Raw genomic sequence first — 10,221 nt, forward strand, 5'->3', positions numbered from 1 at the left:
ACTCTACATTTCTCCTCGAGTTCAGTTCACTCCTCGAGTCGGGTACCGAGTCCACGAGTCGACGAGCTACTCCTCGTGCCGACTCTACATTTCTCCTCGAGTTGAGTTCATTCCTCGAGTCGAGTACCAAGTCCACGAGTTGACTAGCAACTCCTCGTGCCGACTCTACATTTCTCCTCGAGTTGAGTACACTCCTTGAGTCGAGTACCGAGTCCACGAGTCGATTAGCTACTCCTCGTGCCGACTCTACATTTCTACTCGAGTTGAGTTCACTCCTCGAGTCGGGTACCGAGTCCACGAGTCGACTAGCTGCTCATCGTGCCGACTCTACAAAAATCTCCTCGAGTTGAGTTCATTCTTCGAGTCGAGTACCGAGTCCACGAGTCGACAAGCCACTCCTCGTGCCGACTCTACATTTGTCCTCGAGTTGAGTTCACTACTCAAGTCGAGTACCGATTCCATGAGTCGACTAGCTACTCCTCGTGCCGACTCTACATTTCTCCTAGAGTTGAGTTCACTCCTCGAGTCGAGTACCGAGTCCACGAGTCGACTAGTCACTCCTCGTGCCGACTCTACATTTCTCCTCGAGTTGAGTTCATTCCTCGAGTCGAGTACCGAGTCCACGAGTCGAGTAGCTACTCCTCGTGCCGACTCGACATTTCTCCTCGAGCTGAGTCCATTCCTCGAGTCGAGTACCGAGTCCATGAGTCGACGAGCTACTCCTCGTGTCGACTCTACATTTCTCCTCGAGTTGAGTTCATTCCTCGAATCGAGTACCGAGTCCACGAGTCGACAAACCACTCCTCGTGCCGACTCTACATTTCTCCTCGAGTTGAGTTCACTCCTCGAGTCGGGTACCGAGTCCACGAGTCGACTAGCTACTCCTCGTGCCGACTCTACAAAAATCTCCTTGAGTTGAGTTCATTCCTCGAGTCGAGTACCGAGTCCACGAGTCGACAAGCCACTCCTCGTGCCGACCCTACATTTGTCCTCGAGTTGAGTTCACTACTCGAGTCGAGTACCGATTCCATGAGTCGACTAGCTACTCCTCGTGCCGACTCTACATTTCTCCTAGAGTTGAGTTCACTCCTCGAGTCGAGTACCGAGTCCACGAGTCGACTAGCCACTCCTCGTGCCGACTCTACATTTCTCCTCGAGTTGAGTTCATTCCTCGAGTCGAGTACCGAGTCCACGAGTCGAGTAGCTACTCCTCGTGCCGACTCGACATTTCTCCTCGAGCTGAGTCCATTCCTCGAGTCGAGTACCGAGTCCACGAGTTGACTAGCAACTCCTCGTGCCGACTCTACATTTCTACTCGAGTTGAGTTCACTCCTCGAGTCGGGTACCGAGTCCAAGAGTCGACTAGTTACTCCTCGTGCAGACTCTACAAAAATCTCCTTGAGTTGAGTTCGTACCTCGAGTCGAGTACCGAGTCCACGAGTTGACTAGCAACTCCTCGTGCCGACTCTACATTTCTCCTCGAGTTCAGTTCACTCCTCGAGTCGGGTACCGAGTCCACGAGTCGACGAGCTACTCCTCGTTCCGACTCTACATTTCTCCTCGAGTTGAGTTCATTCCTCGAGTCGAGTACCAAGTCCACGAGTTGACTAGCAACTCCTCGTGCCGACTCTACATTTCTCCTCGAGTTGAGTACACTCCTTGAGTCGAGTACCGAGTCCACGAGTCGATTAGCTACTCCTCGTGCCGACTCTACATTTCTACTCGAGTTGAGTTCACTCCTCGAGTCGGGTACCGAGGCCACGAGTCGACTAGCTGCTCCTCGTGCCGACTCTACAAAAATCTCCTCGAGTTGAGTTCATTCTTCGAGTCGAGTACCGAGTCCACGAGTCGACAAGCCACTCCTCGTGCCGACTCTACATTTGTCCTCGAGTTGAGTTCACTACTCAAGTCGAGTACCGATTCCATGAGTCGACTAGCTACTCCTCGTGCCGACTCTACATTTCTCCTAGAGTTGAGTTCACTCCTCGAGTCGAGTACCGAGTCCACGAGTCGACTAGCCACTCCTCGTGCCGACTCTACATTTCTCCTCGAGTTGAGTTCATTCCTCGAGTCGAGTACCGAGTCCACGAGTCGAGTAGCTACTCCTCGTGCCGACTCGACATTTCTCCTCGAGCTGAGTCCATTCCTCGAGTCGAGTACCGAGTCCATGAGTCGACGAGCTACTCCTCGTGTCGACTCTACATTTCTCCTCGAGTTGAGTTCATTCCTCGAATCGAGTACCGAGTCCACGAGTCTACTAGTTACTCCTCGTGCAGACTCTACAAAAATCTCCTTGAGTTGAGTTCGTACCTCGAGTCGAGTACCGAGTCCACGAGTTGACTAGCAACTCCTCGTGCCGACTCTACATTTCTCCTCGAGTTCAGTTCACTCCTCGAGTCGGGTACCGAGTCCACGAGTCGACGAGCTACTCCTCGTGCCGACTCTACATTTCTCCTCGAGTTGAGTTCATTCCTCGAGTCGAGTACCAAGTCCACGAGTTGACTAGCAACTCCTCGTGCCGACTCTACATTTCTCCTCGAGTTGAGTACACTCCTTGAGTCGAGTACCGAGTCCACGAGTCGATTAGCTACTCCTCGTGCCGACTCTACATTTCTACTCGAGTTGAGTTCACTCCTCTAGTCGGGTACCGAGTCCACGAGTCGACTAGCTGCTCATCGTGCCGACTCTACAAAAATCTCCTCGAGTTGAGTTCATTCTTCGAGTCGAGTACCGAGTCCACGAGTCGACAAGCCACTCCTCGTGCCGACTCTACATTTGTCCTCGAGTTGAGTTCACTACTCAAGTCGAGTACCGATTCCATGAGTCGACTAGCTACTCCTCGTGCCGACTCTACATTTCTCCTAGAGTTGAGTTCACTCCTCGAGTCGAGTACCGAGTCCACGAGTCGACTAGTCACTCCTCGTGCCGACTCTACATTTCTCCTCGAGTTGAGTTCATTCCTCGAGTCGAGTACCGAGTCCACGAGTCGAGTAGCTACTCCTCGTGCCGACTCGACATTTCTCCTCGAGCTGAGTCCATTCCTCGAGTCGAGTACCGAGTCCATGAGTCGACGAGCTACTCCTCGTGTCGACTCTACATTTCTCCTCGAGTTGAGTTCATTCCTCGAATCGAGTACCGAGTCCACGAGTCGACAAACCACTCCTCGTGCCGACTCTACATTTCTCCTCGAGTTGAGTTCACTCCTCGAGTCGGGTACCGAGTCCACGAGTCGACTAGCTACTCCTCGTGCCGACTCTACAAAAATCTCCTCGAGTTGAGTTCATTCCTCGAGTCGAGTACCGAGTCCACGAGTCGACAAGCCACTCCTCGTGCCGACCCTACATTTGTCCTCGAGTTGAGTTCACTACTCGAGTCGAGTACCGATTCCATGAGTCGACTAGCTACTCCTCGTGCCGACTCTACATTTCTCCTAGAGTTGAGTTCACTCCTCGAGTCGAGTACTGAGTCCACGAGTCGACTAGCCACTCCTCGTGCCGACTCTACATTTCTCCTCGAGTTGAGTTCATTCCTCGAGTCGAGTACCGAGTCCACGAGTCGAGTAGCTACTCCTCGTGCCGACTCGACATTTCTCCTCGAGCTGAGTCCATTCCTCGAGTCGAGTACCGAGTCCACGAGTTGACTAGCAACTCCTCGTGCCGACTCTACATTTCTACTCGAGTTGAGTTCACTCCTCGAGTCGGGTACCGAGTCCAAGAGTCGACTAGTTACTCCTCGTGCAGACTCTACAAAAATCTCCTTGAGTTGAGTTCGTACCTCGAGTCGAGTACCGAGTCCACGAGATGACTAGCAACTCCTCGTGCCGACTCTACATTTCTCCTCGAGTTCAGTTCACTCCTCGAGTCGGGTACCGAGTCCACGAGTCGACGAGCTACTCCTCGTTCCGACTCTACATTTCTCCTCGAGTTGAGTTCATTCCTCGAGTCGAGTACCAAGTCCACGAGTTGACTAGCAACTCCTCGTGCCGACTCTACATTTCTCCTCGAGTTGAGTACACTCCTTGAGTCGAGTACCGAGTCCACGAGTCGATTAGCTACTCCTCGTGCCGACTCTACATTTCTACTCGAGTTGAGTTCACTCCTCGAGTCGGGTACCGAGGCCACGAGTCGACTAGCTGCTCCTCGTGCCGACTCTACAAAAATCTCCTCGAGTTGAGTTCATTCTTCGAGTCGAGTACCGAGTCCACGAGTCGACAAGCCACTCCTCGTGCCGACTCTACATTTGTCCTCGAGTTGAGTTCACTACTCAAGTCGAGTACCGATTCCATGAGTCGACTAGCTACTCCTCGTGCCGACTCTACATTTCTCCTAGAGTTGAGTTCACTCCTCGAGTCGAGTACCGAGTCCACGAGTCGACTAGCCACTCCTCGTGCCGACTCTACATTTCTCCTCGAGTTGAGTTCATTCCTCGAGTCGAGTACCGAGTCCACGAGTCGAGTAGCTACTCCTCGTGCCGACTCGACATTTCTCCTCGAGCTGAGTCCATTCCTTGAGTCGAGTACCGAGTCCATGAGTCGACGAGCTACTCCTCGTGTCGACTCTACATTTCTCCTCGAGTTGAGTTCATTCCTCGAATCGAGTACCGAGTCCACGAGTCGACAAACCACTCCTCGTGCCGACTCTACATTTCTCCTCGAGTTGAGTTCACTCCTCGAGTCGGGTACCGAGTCCACGAGTCGACTAGCTACTCCTCGTGCCGACTCTACAAAAATCTCCTCGAGTTGAGTTCATTCCTCGAGTCGAGTACCGAGTCCACGAGTCGACAAGCCACTCCTCGTGCCGACCCTACATTTGTCCTCGAGTTGAGTTCACTACTCGAGTCGAGTACCGATTCCATGAGTCGACTAGCTACTCCTCGTGCCGACTCTACATTTCTCCTAGAGTTGAGTTCACTCCTCGAGTCGAGTACCGAGTCCACGAGTCGACTAGCCACTCCTCGTGCCGACTCTACATTTCTCCTCGAGTTGAGTTCATTCCTCGAGTCGAGTACCGAGTCCACGAGTCGAGTAGCTACTCCTCGTGCCGACTCGACATTTCTCCTCGAGCTGAGTCCATTCCTCGAGTCGAGTACCGAGTCCACGAGTTGACTAGCAACTCCTCGTGCTGACTCTACATTTCTACTCGAGTTGAGTTCACTCCTCGAGTCGGGTACCGAGTCCAAGAGTCGACTAGTTACTCCTCGTGCAGACTCTACAAAAATCTCCTTGAGTTGAGTTCGTACCTCGAGTCGAGTACCGAGTCCACGAGTTGACTAGCAACTCCTCGTGCCGACTCTACATTTCTCCTCGAGTTCAGTTCACTCCTCGAGTCGGGTACCGAGTCCACGAGTCGACGAGCTACTCCTCGTGCCGACTCTACATTTCTCCTCGAGTTGAGTTCATTCCTCGAGTCGAGTACCAAGTCCACGAGTTGACTAGCAACTCCTCGTGCCGACTCTACATTTCTCCTCGAGTTGAGTACACTCCTTGAGTCGAGTACCGAGTCCACGAGTCGATTAGCTACTCCTCGTGCCGACTCTACATTTCTACTCGAGTTGAGTTCACTCCTCGAGTCGGGTACCGAGGCCACGAGTCGACTAGCTGCTCCTCGTGCCGACTCTACAAAAATCTCCTCGAGTTGAGTTCATTCTTCGAGTCGAGTACCGAGTCCACGAGTCGACAAGCCACTCCTCGTGCCGACTCTACATTTGTCCTCGAGTTGAGTTCACTACTCAAGTCGAGTACCGATTCCATGAGTCGACTAGCTACTCCTCGTGCCGACTCTACATTTCTCCTAGAGTTGAGTTCACTCCTCGAGTCGAGTACCGAGTCCACGAGTCGACTAGCCACTCCTCGTGCCGACTCTACATTTCTCCTCGAGTTGAGTTCATTCCTCGAGTCGAGTACCGAGTCCACGAGTCGAGTAGCTACTCCTCGTGCCGACTCGACATTTCTCCTCGAGCTGAGTCCATTCCTTGAGTCGAGTACCGAGTCCATGAGTCGACGAGCTACTCCTCGTGTCGACTCTACATTTCTCCTCGAGTTGAGTTCATTCCTCGAATCGAGTACCGAGTCCACGAGTCGACAAACCACTCCTCGTGCCGACTCTACATTTCTCCTCGAGTTGAGTTCACTCCTCGAGTCGGGTACCGAGTCCACGAGTCGACTAGCTACTCCTCGTGCCGACTCTACAAAAATCTCCTCGAGTTGAGTTCATTCCTCGAGTCGAGTACCGAGTCCACGAGTCGACAAGCCACTCCTCGTGCCGACCCTACATTTGTCCTCGAGTTGAGTTCACTACTCGAGTCGAGTACCGATTCCATGAGTCGACTAGCTACTCCTCGTGCCGACTCTACATTTCTCCTAGAGTTGAGTTCACTCCTCGAGTCGAGTACCGAGTCCACGAGTCGACTAGCCACTCCTCGTGCCGACTCTACATTTCTCCTCGAGTTGAGTTCATTCCTCGAGTCGAGTACCGAGTCCACGAGTCGAGTAGCTACTCCTCGTGCCGACTCGACATTTCTCCTCGAGCTGAGTCCATTCCTCGAGTCGAGTACCGAGTCCACGAGTTGACTAGCAACTCCTCGTGCTGACTCTACATTTCTACTCGAGTTGAGTTCACTCCTCGAGTCGGGTACCGAGTCCAAGAGTCGACTAGTTACTCCTCGTGCAGACTCTACAAAAATCTCCTTGAGTTGAGTTCGTACCTCGAGTCGAGTACCGAGTCCACGAGTTGACTAGCAACTCCTCGTGCCGACTCTACATTTCTCCTCGAGTTCAGTTCACTCCTCGAGTCGGGTACCGAGTCCACGAGTCGACGAGCTACTCCTCGTGCCGACTCTACATTTCTCCTCGAGTTGAGTTCATTCCTCGAGTCGAGTACCAAGTCCACGAGTTGACTAGCAACTCCTCGTGCCGACTCTACATTTCTCCTCGAGTTGAGTACACTCCTTGAGTCGAGTACCGAGTCCACGAGTCGATTAGCTACTCCTCGTGCCGACTCTACATTTCTACTCGAGTTGAGTTCACTCCTCGAGTCGGGTACCGAGGCCACGAGTCGACTAGCTGCTCCTCGTGCCGACTCTACAAAAATCTCCTCGAGTTGAGTTCATTCTTCGAGTCGAGTACCGAGTCCACGAGTCGACAAGCCACTCCTCGTGCCGACTCTACATTTGTCCTCGAGTTGAGTTCACTACTCAAGTCGAGTACCGATTCCATGAGTCGACTAGCTGCTCCTCGTGCCGACTCTACATTTCTCCTAGAGTTGAGTTCACTCCTCGAGTCGAGTACCGAGTCCACGAGTCGACTAGCCACTCCTCGTGCCGACTCTACATTTCTCCTCGAGTTGAGTTCATTCCTCGAGTCGAGTACCGAGTCCACGAGTCGAGTAGCTACTCCTCGTGCCGACTCGACATTTCTCCTCGAGCTGAGTCCATTCCTTGAGTCGAGTACCGAGTCCATGAGTCGACGAGCTACTCCTCGTGTCGACTCTACATTTCTCCTCGAGTTGAGTTCATTCCTCGAATCGAGTACCGAGTCCACGAGTCGACAAACCACTCCTCGTGCCGACTCTACATTTCTCCTCGAGTTGAGTTCACTCCTCGAGTCGGGTACCGAGTCCACGAGTCGACTAGCTACTCCTCGTGCCGACTCTACAAAAATCTCCTCGAGTTGAGTTCATTCCTCGAGTCGAGTACCGAGTCCACGAGTCGACAAGCCACTCCTCGTGCCGACCCTACATTTGTCCTCGAGTTGAGTTCACTACTCGAGTCGAGTACCGATTCCATGAGTCGACTAGCTACTCCTCGTGCCGACTCTACATTTCTCCTAGAGTTGAGTTCACTCCTCGAGTCGAGTACCGAGTCCACGAGTCGACTAGCCACTCCTCGTGCCGACTCTACATTTCTCCTCGAGTTGAGTTCATTCCTCGAGTCGAGTACCGAGTCCACGAGTCGAGTAGCTACTCCTCGTGCCGACTCGACATTTCTCCTCGAGCTGAGTCCATTCCTCGAGTCGAGTACCGAGTCCACGAGTTGACTAGCAACTCCTCGTGCTGACTCTACATTTCTACTCGAGTTGAGTTCACTCCTCGAGTCGGGTACCGAGTCCAAGAGTCGACTAGTTACTCCTCGTGCAGACTCTACAAAAATCTCCTTGAGTTGAGTTCGTACCTCGAGTCGAGTACCGAGTCCACGAGTTGACTAGCAACTCCTCGTGCCGACTCTACATTTCTCCTCGAGTTCAGTTCACTCCTCGAGTCGGGTACCGAGTCCACGAGTCGACGAGCTACTCCTCGTGCCGACTCTACATTTCTCCTCGAGTTGAGTTCATTCCTCGAGTCGAGTACCAAGTCCACGAGTTGACTAGCAACTCCTCGTGCCGACTCTACATTTCTCCTCGAGTTGAGCACACTCCTTGAGTCGAGTACCAAGTCCACGAGTCGATTAGCTACTCCTCGTGCCGACTCTACATTTCTACTCGAGTTGAGTTCACTCCTCGAGTCGGGTACCGAGTCCACGAGTCGACTAGCTGCTCCTCGTGCCGACTCTACAAAAATCTCCTCGAGTTGAGTTCATTCTTCGAGTCGAATACCGAGTCCACGAGTCGACAAGCCACTCCTCGTGCCGACTCTACATTTGTCCTCGAGTTGAGTTCACTACTCAAGTCGACTACCGATTCCATGAGTCGACTAGCTACTCCTCGTGCCGACTCTACATTTCTCCTAGAGTTGAGTTCACTCCTCGAGTCGAGTACCGAGTCCACGAGTCGACTAGCCACTCCTCGTGCCGACTCTACATTTCTCCTCGAGTTGAGTTCATTCCTCGAGTCGAGTACCGAGTCCACGAGTCGAGTAGCTACTCCTCGTGCCGACTCGACATTTCTCCTCGAGCTGAGTCCATTCCTCGAGTCGAGTACCGAGTCCATGAGTCGACGAGCTACTCCTCGTGTCGACTCTTCATTTCTCCTCGAGTTGAGTTCATTCCTCGAATCGAGTACCGAGTCCACGAGTCGACAAACCACTCCTCGTGCCGACTCTACATATCTCCTCGAGTTGAGTTCACTCCTCGAGTCGGGTACCGAGTCCACAAGTCGACTAGCTACTCCTCGTGCCGACTCTACATTTCTCCTAGAGTTGAGTTCACTCCTCGAGTCGAGTACCGAGTCCACGAGTCGACTAGCCACTCCTCGTGCCGACTCTACATTTCTCCTCGAGTTGAGTTCATTCCTCGAGTCGAGTACCGAGTCCACGAGTCGAGTAGCTACTCCTCGTGCCGACTCGACATTTCTCCTCGAGCTGAGTCCATTCCTCGAGTCGAGTACCGAGTCCACGAGTTGACTAGCAACTCCTCGTGCCGACTCTACATTTCTACTCGAGTTGAGTTCACTCCTCGAGTCGGGTACCGAGTCCAAGAGTCGACTAGTTACTCCTCGTGCAGACTCTACAAAAATCTCCTTGAGTTGAGTTCGTACCTCGAGTCGAGTACCGAGTCCACGAGTTGACTAGCAACTCCTCGTGCCGACTCTACATTTCTCCTCGAGTTCAGTTCACTCCTCGAGTCGGGTACCGAGTCCACGAGTCGACGAGCTACTCCTCATGCCGACTCGACATTTCTCCTCGAGTTGAGTTCATTCCTCGAGTCGAGTACCGAGTCCACGAGTTGACTAGCAACTCCTAGGGCCGACTCTACATTTCTCCTCGAGTTGAGTTCACTCCTCGAGTCGAGTACCGAGTCCATGAGTCGACTAGCTACTCCTCGTGCCGACTCTACATTTCTCCACGAGTTGAGTCCACTCCTCGAGTCGGGTACCGAATCCACGAGTCGACTAGTTACTCCTCGTGCCGACTCTACAAAAATCTCCTCGAGTTGAGTTCATTCCTCGAGTCGAGTACCGAGTCCACGAGTCGACGAGCTACTCCTCATGCCGACTCTACATTTGTCCTCGAGTTGAGTTCACTACTCCAGTCGAGTACCGATTCCATGAGTCGACTAGCTACTCCTCGTGCCGACTCTACATTTCTCCTAGAGTTGAGTTCACTCCTCGAGTCGAGTACCGAGTCCACGAGTCGACTAGCCACTCCTCGTGCCGACTCTACATTTCTCCTCGAGTTGAGTTCATTCCTCGAGTCGAGTACCAAGTCCACGAGTTGACTAGCAACTCCTCGTGCCGACTCTACATTTCTCCTCGAGTTGAGTACACTCCTTGAGTCGAGTACCGAGTCCACG

The sequence above is a fragment of the Urtica dioica genome, chromosome 1 (genome assembly GCF_054948205.1).
Source record: "Urtica dioica subsp. dioica isolate 48M chromosome 1, U.dioica_male_clone48M_v1_H2, whole genome shotgun sequence".
NCBI lineage: Eukaryota > Viridiplantae > Streptophyta > Magnoliopsida > Rosales > Urticaceae > Urtica > Urtica dioica.